Source organism: Geospiza fortis, unplaced genomic scaffold, assembly GCF_000277835.1.
Source record: "Geospiza fortis unplaced genomic scaffold, GeoFor_1.0 scaffold180, whole genome shotgun sequence".
Lineage (NCBI taxonomy): Eukaryota > Metazoa > Chordata > Aves > Passeriformes > Thraupidae > Geospiza > Geospiza fortis.
In genome coordinates this window covers 674,087-693,093 of record NW_005054452.1, presented here as the reverse complement: position 1 = coordinate 693,093, position 19,007 = coordinate 674,087, and the positions used below count along the sequence as shown (strand labels likewise).

The 19,007-nt window shown below is 39.5% G+C and overlaps 1 protein-coding gene across 2 annotated transcripts in view; it reads left to right on the top strand.

The window, feature by feature from the left end:
* Positions 1–19,007, top strand: part of CTNNA2 (catenin alpha 2) — a 477,001-nt gene that overhangs the window by 856 nt on the left and 457,138 nt on the right. The gene's annotated exons all lie outside the window — the stretch shown is intronic.

Genomic DNA, 19,007 nt, shown 5'->3' with positions numbered 1-19,007 from the left:
GTGTCTCCTTGTGCTGCTCCTTGGGGTGGGAGAAGTTTCGCTCGGCCGTGGTGGTGATGGGGAGTGCCAGGCTTGCCTGGCTGCCGTGCCCATCTGGGAGGTGGCGTTGGGGATGCTCGGCGGGACATCCGAGCTCCAGGGCTTCGGGAAAGAAACTTTTACACGTATTTACAGCAAGGTGTAGTGTGAGGTGGCAGGCACTCCCTTCTCTGGAGGTTGGAGGGGTGAGTGCCCTCCCTGGTGTCTCGCTGGCTGTGTGTGATGCCTGGGTTCTTCTAAGGTTCTTTTTTCTCTGTCACTTGGTGGTTGTGTCTCTCTCCTGTGGAGCATTGATTTGGTTGCAGGCGTGCTTCGGACAATTCCAGCCTTTTCAAACTTCCGCTTGCTGAATTTGAAGTTAGCTCATTCTTCACCAGGATAGAAACGTTTCAACTCCCCCGTTGTTTTCGAAATTGACAGATAGCACAGCAGCTGATGCTACAGCACAACTCTGTGAGCCTGGATATTTAACGTCCATGTTGTACATTACCTTGCCATGTATTCCTGAAAAATGTTGGATTTGTCAAGACTGCTGTGAGTGCTGGTGTGTTTTGGAGTGCCAGGTGGATGAGGAGCATAAACAGGGGCAGGCTCAAAGGATGCTGCTGATGTGAACACCAGATTTTCCTGGCTTTGTGGCTATTACAATGCTGCTGGTTTTCCTTTCTTACCTGTAGTGCCTGTGATTGATAGAATGCATTGTATCAGCCTTTTCATACTCCAGGTCAAACGGGATTCTTTCTAGAGGAGAAAAAGTACTGACATGAAGGGTGAAGTTCTGCACTCAATTGAGTAAATGCTTGTTTACAGAAATACCACCTCATATGGGTACAAGGGCGCTGTAATTCCATTAATGGGCTCTGCTGGTGACAGAAGCCTCAACAGGAAAGCTCCAGTGTCACTCGAGCCCTTACATGGAAATACAACTGTAATTCATGCAGATTTGCTGAGAGCTCTTTTAATATTAATGTTGAGCATGCATGGTACTACTGAAATGCCTTTGAAGCACTGAAAACCAGGAATATTTGTAGACTGAGGCTTGAAAGCCAAAGGAAGCAATTAGATCTCCTGCTCTGATCCCTGACTGTTGCAGTCAGTTGGATTTCACCCACTTACTCTTGAATGCAATAGCGTGCATTTGGCTGAAACATGTTTTCCAGAAAAATTGGAATTTTGATTGGAAGACAGTGAGAGGTAGAGGATCTGCTGTTTATTAAGTTATTTGGCTTCAGCTTCTAGTCACTGGTTAATGATGTGCCTTTCTCCACTGTGCTAAAGAACTCAAAGTATTTTCTTACCATGGAAGTATTTATCTGCTGTAACCCAGTATTCCCTCTCTTTTCTACTTGAAAAACCAAGTGAGCTGAAATTCTTTAAATTTCTCACTGCATGCATTTTCCTCACAACTCAGTTTCTGGGGATTGTTTTTTCCAAATCCACTTTTTCAGCGTTTTCATGAAAACGTGAGCTGGATGCAGCACACCAGAGCTTTGTCTCAGGAGTGTTTTGTGTGTTTAAATATTACCTCTCTGGTGTTACTCTCCTGCTTCTGCATCACATTTACATACTAAACCTTCGTTTGCAGCCCTGCATTTTGATCTCCTTTTCTCTGGGTACTCTCACCGTGGCAAACCCTTTGCAGGACTGTTTCTTTCCACAAGAGTTCATCATTCCCTAGACTGGCATGTGTTTTGCTGATTGCAGCTTTACAACTTTGTACGTGGCTTTTTTAAAATAACATTTTGTTTCTGGCATTGATTGATTATACCCAACACTCCTGATGGCTTTTTGGAACTGATTTATCTCAGTTATGTAGCACTCTATCAATTTATACTTGTGCAAATTATGTCATGATTTATGGTGTAGACTTACAAATAATTGAAAAGGTGTTTTGTGGTAGTGGCTCCCCTTTGGGGAGCTGCATGATAATCTGAGTTATGTTGTGATGAGTTCTTCTCAAAAGCTGCTCTTTTTTCTTTTTGAGATGTCACTTAACCAGTTCTTCCCCAGTTTAATTGGTTCTGTTTGGTTGTCAGGCTCTCACAGAACACTGCACTAATGGCAGAGAAGTTTATGCAGGCACACAGATATTTCTGCCAATTGGAAGTATCAGTCATATCAAGGAATTAAATCACAATCATTTTAGTAAGTCAGCTTTCATTATTTTACTTCCTATTTACAGAGCTCTGAGGTATCACTGGAGTCCCCTATAATTTCTCTTAAATTATTGTTTTGTTCAGAACTGCCATTGTTCTAACCTTCCTGTGGTTGCAACCACAGCATATTTGTAACCTAAGTGTTCATTCAGACTGCTGGAATTACCCCAGGATTTTCAGAATTCCTAAAAATCCATGCTGGTAGGACAGAGAACTCCTTGGGCACTTCTGGGAGTGCTTCTCCATGGTGATCTTTGGTCCTGCTGACCAAAAATATTTACTGCAAAGTAACGCTGTTTTAACATGGTATTTACACTGAGATGGAAAAGTAATTAATATTCTCATGAGGTACCAGGGAATCATCAACTTCTTTGCACTTGCAGAATTACTTCTTGAATGTATCTGCCCTTTTGCACTATTGGTGTAGCTCAGAGTCCCTGTTTAGCACCACACCTGTGTGACAGCTGAGATTTCTTTTGTTCCTGCAGTTCCCCCCTGCTTTTTTTTTTCCCTGCTGCCAAGAAATGTCTTCATCCTCACCTATTAGTTTTTTACACCTACTGTTTCAAAAAGTATGATTTTTTTATCCCTTAACACTTTTCTTCTTGTTACATATGAATTATAACCACAGTATTTATTGAAATCTGTTTTGTGGCCAAATTGTAGTAGTTATGACAATGCCTTGCAGGCATTACATGCTGTCTGAACACACCAGCATGAGATTATTTTTTTTTCCTGTCTAGAACAACAGAAAGACGTTTTGTTACATTTTAGGTGAGTAGGCTTTGCTTTTAATACAGCATATTCTAAGTCTTGGCTGAAGAAAGCTGAACACTTTATCCACTTGCTCCACAGTTTGTTCATAGGTGTATAAAGCAAAGGAATACTTTGAATTTAGATGTAATATCAAATGGTCATGGGAAGATGAAGGGCAGCTATACAGAAATAATCATAAAATCACAGAATGGTTTGGGTTGCAAGGGACCTTAAAGCTCATCCAGTCCCACTCCCCTGCCATGGGCATGGACCTTCACTATCCCAGCTGCTCCAAGAACCAATGTCCAACCTGCCTTGGATACTTCCAGGGATCCAGGGGCAGCCACAGCTTCTCACTCACAGGGAAACAGAAGTAAATAAATACGCAGTTGGAAATAAGAAGGGCAATGTGCAGAAATGAAGAGCAGCAGCACTAACCTGTTCGTCGTTGGAGTGGCATGCTTAGGACATAACTTGATGGGAGGTTTTGTGGCTCAGGCCTGTAGGAATTGCTCCCTTAGGGCTGCTTTAGGTGAGATGCAAGAAGGAGAGGTGAAAAAGACCAGAATGGGAAGATGGAAGTTACAAAAAGAAAGTTGTATTTCGCAGGAGGGTGAGAGCTACTCCTGACTAAGATAAACTTGTTGATCTTGTGTAAACACTGCATTTGTTACATTTGTTGGGATAAAGTGCTGTGAAAACATTGCCAAGGCACAGCTTTCCAAGGCAGCAGGGGCAGCTGAGGCTCTCATTCCTCTCAGGAGCTCCAGTACTGCTGGGTGAGATCCTCCAGCTGGATCCACAGCACCTGAACCTGACTGGGAGCAAAGTGCTGCTGAGCCCAGCCTGCCCTGAGCAGGGCTGGGAAGGAAAAAAGACAGGATTTTTTTAAGACTGCTGTAAAAAAATAGGTTGAAGTGACAACAAAGACCAGAAACCAGTTTTTTTTTATATTAAAAAAGTGGTTGATACCTCAGCCACTCTAAGTTCTGTTAAGCACTGTTAACACCACTGTAAGTTCTGGTGCCCTCAATATAGGAAGCACATGGAATTGTTGGAGCAAGTCCAGAGGAAAGCCAAGAAGTTGCTAAGGGGACCAGAGCATCTTCCCCATGGAGACAGGTTGGGAAAGCTGGGATTGTTCAGTCTGGAGAGGAGAAGGTTGTGTGGAGAGCTCACAGCACCTCCCAGTATCTGAAGGGGCTGCAGGAAATCCAGAGTGGGATTCTTCTTCAGGAACTGCAGTGACAGGACAAGGAGTGATGGGTTCAAGCTGAAAGAGGGGAAATTTAGGTTAGAAATACAGAGAAATTCATCCCTGTGAGGATGATGAGGCCTTGGCACAGGCTGCCCAGAGAAACTGTGGCTGCCCCTGGATCCCTGGAAGTGCCCAAGGCCAGTTTGGACAGGGCTTGGAGCAACCTGGGATAGTGGAAGGTGTCCTGAACATGGTGGGGAAATGGAAAAAAATGGTCTTTAAAGTCCCTTCCAACCCAAACCATTCCATGTTTCTATTCTGATTTTAAGTTATTGCATTGTAGCTTCTTACTGTCTTACAGGAATCCATGGTACATCTAAATATATCCCGGAGTGATAACTCTGTTGTATCAAGTCTTTGGTTGGGCAGGCTCAGCACTCTGCAGCTGTAAATGAATTTTGTCTCAGGTTTCTGGATAAGAGCTCTACATCTCGGTTTTCTCATGGTTTCCTCAGCATCACACATGGAGTGAGCAGTGATATCTGGTTCCAAGCAGTGGTTGGTTACAGGAAGGCTTTCCTGAATGTTTCCAAACGCTAGGATAGGTTGAAGTCATATTTATACAACAACAGATCAACTGCTCTGGGGAAATAAACTGCTGTGACCATCAGTTACCAGTACAGTTGGTTGGAAGGTAGGATTTTTGTGTTCCTTGTGTTTTGAATAAATTTTTGTTTTGGCATGAAACAAACAGGTGAATTTTAAAATTGCCAGCAAAATGAACAATCTTTCCCCTAGCAGGACTCTCCCTTCCCCCCCCACCCCCTCCCCCATACACATTTTATTGTTTCAGATGTCTTGTGCTGTCATCAGACAAAGCATTTTGACTTTGTAAGGGGCAGGAGGAAAGCTTTTCTCTAGGTTTTTCTTTGGTTGTGTGGACAAAGCACACCTTTCCTTGAAGTACTTTAACTCTGCTGAATCAGCATTTTCTGATAGCCAGGCTTTTTTTTTTTTTTTCTTTTTTTTTTTCCTCCTTTGGAATATTTTTTGTCTAGCTGTGCTTTTCAGCCACATCACCCCCTGCATTAGTATTCTGCTACAGAGAACAGTGGAGAGACATTTTCAGCGTTCAGAGACTGCCCAAGTTTTCAGGCTTCTTAAGTAGTGAGAATTGCTCAGTTAAGGGAAGCTGAATCCTGTAACATTATGAACATCTCACAGGGGTTGCATTTGAGAGGTAAGAAAAGCAGTAGATTTTGTAGTTATACCAAAGAATTTCTGTGTTCAGAGTATTTTAAAGATATTTTTGTAGATACTCCGCTCTGTTATTTTTACTGGTGTTAGAGTCATTATTATGTGACATTTCTTTCTCCTGTGGACTTGTCCTTTTCTTTGAAGCTTTGTATTAAAAAAAACAACAAGCATATGTTACAATATGCTTAATGCAGACAAGAATATTCAAATGGAAGGCAATTTGAGTGTAAGTGGAACTACAATTCTGAATATAAAAAGTGGAAGTGGTTTTGATCAGGGGAGGCTCCCAGTGGCCCAGGTGACTTCTGTAAACGAGGCTTAAGCTTTTAAGTTACTTAAAGCTTCTAAATGGATTATTCACTTTGCCCCTTTCTACAACTAATCAAGCTTAATTTTTAATACACTGTTATTTACTAACAAAACCCACTCACTCTTGCACATTTCATTTTTATGGCATTTCTCCATTAAAGCCCATTCAGCACAGCAGGAGCAGCTGAATCTCTCAGTTCTCTCCGTTGTTCTTGTAAGGAAAGGACCAGTTGGAAATATTCCTTATGTTTCAAACACAGAAGCTCTGTCCATCCTGTGCAGAGCTGACAAAACCACTTTTATCATTTCTCTATGTCTTTTCAAACATCAAAAGAAACTTCTTCCTAGAGACTGAACTTTCAAGTTAGACTGTGGAGTAAAGCACTTAAAAATGTTGTAAAATGTTGGTCAGCACTGGTTCTAGTTCTTTTGTAGTGCCATCATGTCAGTGGCAATAGTTGTGTCCTTCCCAGAGGATCCACACTAAGAAAAATGAATAAACTCTTTCAAAAGGAAACATGAGAACTATTTGCAAACAGATAGTGTGAGGCACTTGTTTTTATGTAATTAGGTATTTTTTTCTCCTTTGCTACTTCTAGAAAAACATTTAGTTGTATGCTTCTTGGGATAGTGAAATTTCTTCTTCAAGACTGTTCTGTAACTTTAAACTAATTCAGAGAGTTCTGTAAATTAATATTTTTAAGTAAATGAATGAACATGAATCAACAGAAAATAGGTGTGATGTCCTCTGTCATTAAATACTAACTTTCTTGAATGTTATTATCAGTCTTTCTTCCAGATATAAAATTACCAGCCGTGATAAGTTACTCATGGTTAATTCTTCATGATATTTGTGGAGAAACTTTGACTATGGAACCCAAATGCTATTTTTTTCTTCTGCATCTCTGTAAAAAATCATACTATGAAAATGGTTATTTCATTTTTTACAAAAATAGAACAAGATTGATTCTAAAATTTTTTATTGTGACAGAATATTTAAGTAAAATTGTCTCATCTGTGTTTGGTTTTGATAGAAAATTTATCAAAGTGCCTCATAAATTGTTATCCTATGGTTTCAAATGTTGACTGTTCAGATAAGAGACTAGAGATTCATAAGGAAAGGTATAAAATGGATAATTACTAAAATATGAAAGGAGGAAAATCCAGGGTAATCAGGAGAATAGTAAAATATAAGGAAAAATATTGTAAAAGATAGGAAAGCTGGTTACTTTAATTCTTGCAATTAAAATCCACAGGTTACTCTTTAAAATGAAGTTGTAGAATAGCGAAGAAACAACTTCCTAAATTTGTCATTTGTTACATTTTTTTTCCGCTTAATGGGGTCAAAGTGAAAGAGATTCATATATTTTTACTGCAGCACATGAACTCCTTCCTAATTCTTGTGCAGATAGTCTTCAGTGCTTACTATAATCAAGTCAGAAATGCAAATTCCGAATTACAGCTGCTTGGTCTAATTTTAAACGTCTCTATTATCTCCGTCATCTCCATTCCCAGTGCTTGGATGCTCCCAGAAATACTTCTAAGAACAAGAAATCCTCAGGAAGCCTGTGAATGAAGGAGGATGAGGTGGAGCAGGGAGAGAATCAGGATAGAAATGCTCTGACAAATGTCCTGCTCAGCAGGAGCGCTGCTGGGAGGCTGCAGAGTTTGCTGAGCTCTTCCTTGCCTTACATGGGTGGCCCATGCTCCCCCTAAAGTCCAAGCTGAATTTTATTCAGCGTGTTTTGGACTCTTGGCCTTGCTAAGTGTTGTTTCTGGGTCACATCTGATGCCCAGCAAGAACAGGAAGGTGAGGAAAAGGAAAGAGGAGAGCTATTCCTATCCTGTGATTTCATTTTCCTTGTGTGGCTCAGGGAGAATTCTGTGTGTGGCTAAGGCAGCAAACTGAATCCCTTGATGCTCTCACACACTTTTGCATCCTTGAACAAAGTTGTTTTCTTCTTTTCTTTCACGTTCAAATTCCAATCTTTGCATTCAGGCCTGAGCCCAGGGGATGCAGGTGAGTGTAGAGGAAGTGCTCAGGTGCTTTTGAGGTGCTAAAGAGCAGTGGGGACACAAGTCCTGGGCAGGATTGTCTTCTACTCATGCAGGGTTTGGATGTGGACCAATATCAAATCTTACACACATTTATAATTCTCTGTATGTTTTCCTTATCTTCTGAATAATCTAAGTGCATTTCCAAAGCATTTTCTGCGAATACTTTATGGTTTATTTTGTTCTAATTCTGTATTAGTACCAATTTTGTTTACAAATTCAGCCTAAGAACTAGAGAATTTCTCTGTTCAGATATTTACCTTCACTTGGCTGGGTAAGAAACAACATTTCATTATTGTTTTAGATTATATTTAATATATTTAATTATAATTTCCTTAATGTGATCAGTGAAACTATCACCTTGCTTCTTGTGGAGTCTTCTTGGAACTCCAGCCAAAGGTATTGAATGGTCCCAGGTGATCTCAAACGCTGCAGCACAACCTAATTTTCATGGCAGAGTAGTGTGGAAGCATACATTTTGTGCAAACATAGCCAAAAAGCCTTCAGAATTAATGTCTTGAAGGAGTTGAGAAAGCTGAGTGACTGTAGTAGCCATGGTAACTTTTTTTTTTCCCTTTTGCCTTTAAGTAGAAACCTCAGTGATTACAAGGCTCTGTGTGAGCCTTAAGCTGGGGATCTGCTCAGCAAACCACAAATGTGGCGGCAGCAAAGGAAAAATCCCAGCTAGCTGGACAGATTGAACACAGGGAGAGCAGTGTGGATTGGGTGCAAAAATAGTAGGCTTGCAAACACAATTAGGTTGAGAGCTCTAATTGTGGCAGAGATGCTTTTTTGGAGGCTCCACACTCCACGTTCTCCTTTTTTTGCTGCTAGTTTTAGAACTGTTTTGGCTTGACATGTGCTGAAGCTGCACATCCCCTTTAGCTCAGATGCTGCCAGACACTGACTTTGGACTGACAGATCATTGCAAACTTGGTTGCATCCTAAGGGTGGAGTCAGCTTAACTTTATTTTAATTTTTTTATTGCTTTTGAGTTCACAAGAGTGATGCTGAGATGCACTGACAACATGAGTGTGTTCAGGTCTCTTGTCAGCTTAATGAGTTTATTTTTGCTGGGTGGTTGACAGTCAGCCAAAAGAAACAAAAAATTACTTAGCCCAAGAACAGCTTCTTGGCTGGTTTTTCATAAAAAGATCAGTCAGGAGGAAGAGGAAACATTAGAGATGGGTATTTTTAAAATCAGTTTTCCATAATGGTGTAAAAATGGGAATCTCTTTATTTTGCTCTCTCTGCGCCATAAACACATTAAAGGTGATGTGAGGTCTGTTCTGTTGCCACAATATCCAGAAAAAAGTTTTGTGCCACCCTTGGGGTGCTGCAGGATTTGTGATGTTTAAAGCTTTTCCTGGTCAACCCTTGGCAGACAATCCACAGTAATTAAATATTTCTTGAAACAGAGTGAGATGGGCTGTGGAATGGTTAGGACATGGGTGGATCAGGGAAATCAATGTTTGATTACACAAAAGGAACCTTTAAGGAAAACCCCATTGCCCAGGAATACATAGAAGTGTATTAAGGGCAAATCCTGGATGTGTGCACAGACTGGGGAATGAGATCCAGCTCAGGATATTCTGTGATTCTATAAAATAAAACACTGGAGTTTAAACACTTCAGGTGTGCTTGAAATTACTGCTGAGAATTGCACAGATTGATTGTGTCCAAATATTTTGAGTGACCTTCTACACCCACTCCTTGGCTGGGCTGGTTTGGATGTTTCTTTTTCGTTGCTGTTTTTCATTAATAAGTTGTTTTTCATCAAGGTGAAAGCAAGATCATGTAAATGAGGAAAGACTTTTGAAATCACTCTTTAAAAAAAAGTGGTTTTAATAATTTCCACCTTGCTTTAATTGGAAATTGGAATGGAAGTCAGCTGCAATGCTCAGGTATGGGAAATACAGCAAAGCACAGCTGCTGTGGGACAGGTACATCACAGCAGGACTTTTAACAGCTTCAGGTACTTATAGGTCCTTTTATTAAGAGAAAAATATGTAAACACAAAAAAAATAGAGTCCTGTGTCTGAGCAGGTAAAGCTCCTTTATGTATTAAAATAAAACTAAAGCACCCATATTGAATCTAAACTGTGGTCTTCACTTAATCCTCCTTTTTGCAGGAAATTCAGTGCTTTGAATCTGAAATCCATTTCTCCAATTTCAAGAAATGTGCAAAACATGAGGAACACTTAACAAGGACTGTGTAGAAAGATTTATTTTACCAGGAGCCTCTTCCAGCGTTGCAGATGGTTTCTGGCTGTCTTGTTTAAGGGACTAGTTTGGGTATTCAGATTATGCAAGATTAAATCCTTGATCCTCTGAAATTAATTACAGAATTTTCATCAGTGTTGCAAAGCTCTTACCCAACACTTCTGGAGCTGGTTCTGCCTTTGGCTGTGGATTGTTTCTCTGTCTTTTAAGTGGAGCTGGAGCCAGTCCTGTGTGCTATTACAGTGATGCACAAATTGCTTCTGTCTCTGGAAAACTCAAATGTTTTTCTGTGTTACCTTGTAGAGCAGTCGTGAGCACTGATTGTGTCTTTTACATGCCTTAGAAAGCAAATGATTTATGTGAGCAGGAGGTTTTTTTTTCCCATTTTAACATTAAAAAAAATTAGCAATAAATGTCTGGTACATCAGCTCTTCTTTGCATCTGATTTCTGAGCTGCTCCAAATACACAATACATACTGCTCAACCTTTCATTTTAATGAGTTATTTTTTGTGTTGTTGTTGAATCCAAAGCCTGCTTTTCCTCTGAAGTGAGAAGCTTCTGTTGTCATGTTGGGCCAGTAGAAGAAAACATTACAGGTGGATTGAGTTCCCTAAATATGACAGAGAGAGCTGGCAGTGTTCAGCTTTGCTCTTCACTTAGGGCATGGGGCCCATGCAGCTCTGATTCTGTACAATATTCTGGGTTGTAACTCAGTGCTAGAAATAACCTCAGCCATACCAAAGCACTGAGTACTTGATAAATTTCACTGTATTTATCCCCAAAGGTGCTCACATGGATGGGAAGATGCCCTGGGAGGAACCACAACTCAGGGCCAGTGTTTAGTGTGGCAGGGTACATGAAATAATGCTGACATTTCATGAGAGAACCAGCATTTTGGCAAAGTGAAAATAGAATTTCAAATGTCTTAAATTCTGGGTATTACAGACATGTGTATCTTATATTCTGTGGGATTAATCTGAATTAACTCTGGGCATGTTTCTAAACACAGAGTTCTGTGGAAAACATCACAAGAAAATGCAAGATCTGTCAAGGGCAGTGAGCACAGTTAGTATGTTAGAAAAGATTCATTATTTGTTTCTCCAAGGAAGTTTTGGTGTCTGGGGAGAAACTGTTGTGTCTTCATTTTTGGATCCCACTAAATAAAACAGGTGGATTTGGTGGAGGTGTGTGATCACTTGGATTTCTTCTGTCCCAGCAGTGATACCATACCCCGCTTACAGTCCTTGCACATGTTTAATCACCATTAAAGAAGGTGTTGGGTTTTTAATGTTATTTATCCAGGTCCTCTAGTGAAAATGCCAAGCAAAAACTCACTTTTACTGAAAGGTGTCCCTGCCCATGGCAGGAGGTTTGGAACTAAATGATCTTTAAAGGCTCCTTCCAACCCAAACCACTGTGTGATCCTGTGATTTTATTATTTTAAAGAAAGAATTTTGTTGAGAGTCATTACTAAAATTCAGTCTAAACTTTAGACCAAAGAAAGTGTATGTTTATATATTTCTAAATAATGGAGAGCAAATTACGTGTCAGTAATATTATTAAAGCCAAGAATGTGTTAAAACTGAGTTCTGCACAATATTGTGAAAAAGCTAAAAAATATGAAATGCTAGTTTTTTATTATGATAAATTATTGTGCTTTAGGTGATTCCCAGATATCTTATGTGTCAAAGTAATGAGCACTTCCCATATTGAATTACTTTTTGCTAAGTTAGGTTCTTAAGCCAGGGGAAAAATTTAATTTTTAAGAGCTGCATTTCTGTGGAGGTTGCTACAAAATGTGAATCATTGTGAGGCGTCAGTAAAATGCAATCTATTATTCCTTGTGTTTTATTTCAAGCCAGTTTGAAATGTAGGGAGATGCTTTTTTGCTCCGCTCTGGCTCAGAGTTGCTGCAGTCCAATGTTTTCTGTCCTGGTGCTATTTTTGTTGCTGCTGTTTGTGTTGAAGGCTTGTGATTTCATTAACAGTTATTTTAAAACCTGAACAACCTGACAGAGGGCTAAATAGAGCATAATTCTGTTTCCCATGTAGATAAGCTCAACAACACATGAATAAAAATCAGGTTGGCCTCTCCTCTATGCTTTACAAGTCTCCCGTGTGGCTTTGGGAGCCTTTGGGAAATGGGCCATGTTATCTTTAATTTTTTAAATAATTAGCATTGCTTTAATGCAAAGTGTATTTCTGGATGAATTTGCAAATAATAATAGATGTGGTTGTTAAGACTCCTCTTTTCCTGGCTGTTTTTGTGTTTCTAGCATAGGGGAGTGGGATCTTATCCCCTTCCCTGGGTGGGAAGCCATGCATTGAATGAAGGAGTTAAACAATTTTCCCAGACTTTGAACCCATTTAAGGTCGTGATAACCCTTGAAACCCCAAACTTGTGTCTTACATGTTAACTGCGCCTGTAAAGTCATCCTAAGGGAGTCTTTGCCACTCAGGGTGTCACCACATAGACTCGTGGCTGTCCTCAGAATGAAATAACTTTGATTAAATTACACAGGCTCTCCTGATTCTCGTTTTTCTGGCCTAAAGGATGGTGTGGTGACCTGCTGCTGACACTACAGAGAACGTGGGCTTTGTTGATGAATTTGAGATCTGCCCCTGAAGTTTCAACCAGAGGTGCTTGTTCTACACAAGTTCTACCAATGTGGTATTTGCTGGGTCCCCAGGACGAAGGGAGGAATTGATGAATCTGATTTCATGTTCTTAGAAGGCTATTATATTATATTATATTATATTATATTATAATTATGCTATGCTAAAACTATACTAAAGAATACAGAAAGGATACAGACAGAAGGTTACAGAGAATGATAATGAAAGCTCGTGACCCTCTCCAGAGTCCTGACACAGCTGGACAGTGATTGCTCATTACGTAAAACCAATTCACATGGAACCAATGAAACGACCACCTGTTGGATAAACAATCTCTAACCACATTCCAAAGCAGCAAAACAGAAGAGAAAAATGAGATAGTGTTGTTTTCATTCATCTCTGAGGCTTCTCAGCTTCCCAGGAGAAACATTCTGGGCAAAGAGGATTTTTTAGAAAATATGATGGTGACACTACCAACTTTGTTTTTTGAGGTTATCCCTGTGACATTTGTCCCTTCTCCACAATTAGGTTCCATGTTCTGATATTTGTATTCATTTCATGAGATTTGTTCAATATAAGAAAACAAGCCTGTGCTACGTTTGTTTTTAAGTGAAGAGGAAAAAATGCCTTTCTCTGGGATGATGACAATGAGCTGTTTATTACCACAAGCTGTGCATTTTATTTTCTTTTACTTAGAAAGCAGTGATTTGTCTGAATTTTTGGAGTGGTTTTTAAGTGAATAATGATATAAGAGCCTTCTTACTTGAGGCTTCTTATAAATGTAGTTATTTATATGAGGAAAAATTGTTCAAGCATGGATTATTTATGTGGAGGAGAAAACTGGCTCTGGATTGATATAATTTTTCTTTCCCATCTGCTCTGAACGAATTTGTTTTCTCTGTGAGCAATGAGTGCTTGCTTGCAACTTTGTTTTAGATACTTAGGAACTCCTTTTAGTGCTTCCCTTAATGAAGTGATCCAATTCCAGCCTCACCTTTTGTTCTTCAAAGCAAACTTTGTCCTCTCATGGCCTCAAAGAGGTGTTGTGGCCTTTCCCCTTTCATTTTTAGCAAACTTGGTTTCATCAGGTGGTTAAGAAGTAGAACCATTTTCTTTTTCCTTTGGCCTGGTGATATTTTCATGTTTTTTTCCTTAATTTTTTTCTTTTTTTTTTCCTAACAACAACTAAGAAGATTAATTGCACTTTTCCCTCACCCCCTTTTGATCTCACTTTTGATACCAGTCCCTCCCTGAGATGGTCCAGTCTGTGCCTGGAGCCTGGGCTCAGCCTGCTGAGAGAGCTGTGATGTCAATTTACCCACCAGATTGGTTCCAAATGGGTGATTCTGTCACTGGGAATGTGCAGTTGTTGGTTAAAAGAGCATCCAAGCAGCCCTCCTAAAGCATTGTTAATTATTGACAGTAAAGAGAGACGTGGAGGGGTTTATATCAATAAAGATCTCTCCTACCTACGGCCAAGAATGACCTAATTTATTTTATTTTTTTTTTAGGTACACCAGCAGGATTTGTCTGTAAACAGTTTCTAAGCAACAGCTCCCTGTCCTCTAGAAAGAATGTCACATTTTATCCCTGGCTCCTGGGTTTTGCAGCCCTTCTGCCCAAATCTGCCCTGGTTTAGGGGGAGCTTGGAGGAGCCTCTTCTGCGAGGATAATTCTCCTCTTTTGTAGCACCAGCACCCACCCAGGGCTCGCTGAGGTGTTGGAAATTAAATCACTGTCACCCTTCGTGCTGCTTTGCCAACAGCTTTGCTGTCACAGGCCAGCACTGTGAATTATTTCTGTGCAGCTTCATAAACATTCTGTAATGATCAAAGAGCCCATATTTCTACTTCCATTTAAATCCAGGAGGTGACAAACCAGAAACACCTCGGTAATTTTTTTTTCTTTAAATGATTACATGGTTTGAGCTGGTTTTAAGGGAAAAAGTGAGTTTTGCCCAAAGCACAACAGGTCTCTATTTTCACCGAGACTTGTGTGGCATCTGTCTCAGACTGGGGGGAATTCAGAGGTAAAGAAAAAGAGCCCTTTTTCATCAGGTTTTTATTAACCCTGTCCTTGGTAGTAAATGTTTAGTTTGTTGAAGATCTGGGAGGAAGAAGAGTCACAACCTCATCAGTTAGCAGAGGATAGTGAGACTCACAGAAATATTTTGTTCATTTTAATTGGCTATTTTTAATTTGTTCTGTTTTCTGCTTCTGTTACACAGTATTTCAGTTTGAAAAATTGTCTTGATGCTTTTATAAACAGAAAAGGCCTGTGGATGTTGGAGCTGTTTGGATTTGAGTAATGGCTATGATTGATAATATGGGCTGCAGCCTATGGCCTGATTTAAAGGAATTGTAGAGTTTATTTCTTCTCTAGATGAGGTAAAATGATAGGTCTTGTGTTTGAGAAAAACAGAGCTCTCTGTATGTTTCCTCTGCTATTGTGAGGACCTGTCTAGTTTCTTACAACTCTCTTTGATTTCAAATCAAACAAAGGAAATAGAGATTTCTGCCGCGTACAGAATGGGGAGTGGAAAAGCAGTGGAGGCACTTTTCTGGCTTGCATTAAGAAATAAAAATGAGCAGAAGGAATTCTGTGCGAGAGGCTAGGTGTTACGATGTGCAAGTGGAAAGCACAACAAGAAAAGAAGTTGAAAATACCTGTCTGTTTAAAACTTACCATCAAAGTCAGAAAATCTGGAGTTAGAAGACCGATGAAACATGAGCTTTTGAAGAACTTTTTTATGAAAAGGGCAATAAAACTAAGATTTGTGATGTTCTTACTCTTTAGGGGCTGCTAGGGTGGCTTCCTGTCAAATACTATAAAAACAGGCTGATGAAAGAGTGAGAGTAAATTCTGGTTTTTACTGTTTTCAGCGTTCTCGCCTTCTCCATTACATTTTGACCAAGAGTAGTGTATCATCATAAAATTCAGACTGAAAGTGAGCTTTTGGGGCTTTGTACCTTTCTGTTCATTTCTTAGGTAAAGAAAATGGTAATCTCAGGCAATCCCTACCAATATTTGGCTGATATTTTCCTCTAGCTTTGGGCCAAATTTACCTGATTATTTTTCTTTCATGTAGAATAATTCCTCATTATTATCATTATTTCTCTGTTATTTCATTATTTCTGTGTTGTTATGTATAAATAATGGATAAATCTCACTGAAGGAATATTTCTGTTACTTAAATATTCTGCTAATATTCTGTATACTAAATATTCTTTTCTGTTCAAGGCAAATTCTTGCACCTTTGCAAGCTCTAGGTTTATAGAAAAAACCTCCCTTTTCGTAAGCAGAAGATTGTAGCTTTGTTTCCTGCATATATTAACAAAATGTTTGAAGATTGAAGGGAGTGAACGCGCAGTGAGTCATCTTGTGTGGAGAATAAAACCTGATAGATTTGTGAATGAAATCCAGCTTTGGGAAGTGGAGCATGTAGTTTATTATTGCTGCTTTTTGGGGTTGTTTGGGTTTTTATTTTAAGTTTATTTTTGCTTTTAACAGATGTGTGAGGAAGGTTTTAATTAAAGTTGGGAAGTGCTGTCTTATACATTTGTAAATCAGCAAATACTGGGATGAATTGAATTCTGTGGAACTTTAATATGGGTGAGAATATCTGTCTGAGATGTTTTGAAGAATTTTTGGGAGTGCCTCCATTGACTGTATTTCAGGAGCTTTGATTCCTAAACCTAAACACAAACACGTGGATGCCTAAAAAGTTTGAAAGTGAACTGCAAACAGAAAGTTTGATGAAGTTCCTTGGCTTTTATGTGTTAGAACAAGTGTAGGATTTTAGCGGAGTTGTGGGATGGTCTGGTGACATCTCTGGAATGCCAAATTCTGCCCTGTGTTGTACAAGGATTTCTGCAACTCAGAAAATACTAAACATGCTGATCACAGGGGAAGTGAATAATGAAATCTGTCCTTCTTTCTGTGGTGGTGGTTGGAAACAAGAGGATATGTGTGGTTTGATTGATCCCTGAACATTCCATCCAGCCCCTAAGAACCTCATGGACTCCCTGAGTCTCAGGGCAGCAACTGGACCTGGGTTTTTAATTAAGGACAGAAATATTATTGTCTCATGGATTCCCTCCTTCGTGTTCCCTTCACTTCTGAAACATCCTGCTGCAACTGGTTCCACCAATCTGAGGGGACAAATGTTGCCTGTTGGATGGTTTGAAATCTGATGGGTGAAGAATTTGAGGTGCATTTGAGTTCTTGTGTCATAGGAGTTCTGTTCCACTCTGTGCCATCTGTCTTCACACAGAATATGGAATGGTTTGGGTTGGAAGGGACCTTAAAATCACCCAGTCCCACCCCCTGCCATGGGCAGGGACACCTTCCACTGTCCCACGTTTCTCCAAGCCTTTCTCCAAGGTTCTCTCATCCAACCGGGCTTTGGACACTCCCAGGGGTGGGGTGTGGTTTAATCATATTTCTTCTCTGGGATTTATTTAAAAATTGAATAATGAGCTGCGTTTAGACTCTCTTCATATGGGAAGTGTTCCATGTCACCTGACATGGAGACTCTACAGATCCACCTTCTGGTTCTGCCAGACCTTTGTGGAGGTGCAAGGACATGAGGCATTAAGAATGTAGGTGTATAATAGATAGTGACACGCCAGTATTTTGCATTTTTTTTCCTGAACAAAGCTCTGCAGAACTTAATTTTTTCAGAGGGCTCTGGGATCAGTTGCTATCTTCAAGCCAACCATTTTGCATGTAAAGTAGAGTTACTTTTCCCCATGTTATTCCCACGTTGTTCTTCGTTTTATGCACTGGTGAAAAATGCATTTTCATTACCCGTTTTTGCCCCTGGTCACTGAGCTTGATAATATCTGCAATCTGAACAGGGAGATTTATGATGGAGTGTTCTGCTTTATTTATTTATTTCTATTAATCATTAGAAATGATTTACTTTTCTCTTTCACTTCACTCTTGGCCTCCTTTTTTTTTCGTGAAGTGGTGGCAGCAATTCCTTCTGGGAACTGGTGATGCTGTACAAGTTATACAGGGAAGATGTGAGGTTGTGCTTTACTTTGCAGAAGGCTCAGAATCCAATTAAATAAATGAGTTAATTTAACAGGCAGCATAATTATACTGCATGGACTGAGGTTCTGCAATGAAGTAGGAAAAGCTCAGAGAGGATGAGGCAGAATTTTCTGAAGACAACTTCACTGAAGTGTAGTCAGGGATCACAGGAGAGGAAAAACTTGGTTCTGAATGAGTTTGGGACTAAAACTGCTACTGTTGAAAACATCTGAAACAGTGATCACAGAAATTTTGGTTCAAAGCTTTGTAGGAGGTGGGGGAAAAAGGCAAATTCACTATGGTAGTGTTTAATCTCCAAAGAGAACTACACATACAGGGAGATATGATTAAAAGGCAATTAAAAAGAGCACTTTGGGATTTTGTTCTTGGGAAACTTCACAGAGTCATAGAATCATTTAGGTTGGAAGAGACCTGGGAAATCATAGAGTCCAACCATTTCAAGGAAGTAAATAAAATAAATAATACTATTTAAAATAGAAAATGAAGGAAAGGCAATGAGGACTCAGGACAGCAGCAAAAGCTACTTTTAGATAAGACAAGTTTTTTAAAAAAGTATCATAATGTGCAAGTATTCAAAGCCCAAAACGTTACATGGGAGGCCAAAAATATTTCTGCAGAAACATTCAAGATGTGAAAAGCAATTATGAATCTTTTTCAGATGCTTTGGAAGCAAGAAGTGTTGCAGAGAGTTGGCAGCCAGTAGCAAAAGGAGGTAGGAAAGGTAAAAGGCAAAGAGGATGAGGCCCAGAAGAAAAAAACAGGGAGAGTCTGAGCATCCTTGTTCACAGGGAAGCTTCCAGAAAAGATGGCTGAGACTCAAGTGTTGGTTAAAGGTGTTTTAGAGGAAACAGATACAATGAGTGATAGCATGTCACTAAAATTGAATTATTTTCTAGCTCACCATGCATTCATGTGTTGCCCTGCCTCAGATACAGCAGCTGCCTCAGGGGTCAGGTTTCATAGCACAGAGAGCATTGATTAGATCCTGCATTGACATTGCCATTGCCTGCTTTTTGCCAATTTGTAGCGCTACTTAATATATTACTTCCTTTGAAAAGGCGCCAGTTTCATCTTGTTTTCCTTTTTTTCCTTTTATTCCTTTTTTCCTTTTCCTTTTTTTTCCTTTTTTCCTTTTCCTTTTTTTTCCTTTTTTCCTTTTTTCCTTTTTTCCTTTTTTCCTTTTTTCCTTTTTTCCTTTTTTCCTTTTTTCCTTTTTTCCTTTTTTCCTTTTTTCCTTTTTTCCTTTTTTCCTTTTTTCCTTTTTTCCTTTTTTCCTTTTTTCCTTTTTTCCTTTTTTCCTTTTTTCCTTTTTTCCTTTTTTCCTTTTTTCCTTTTTTCC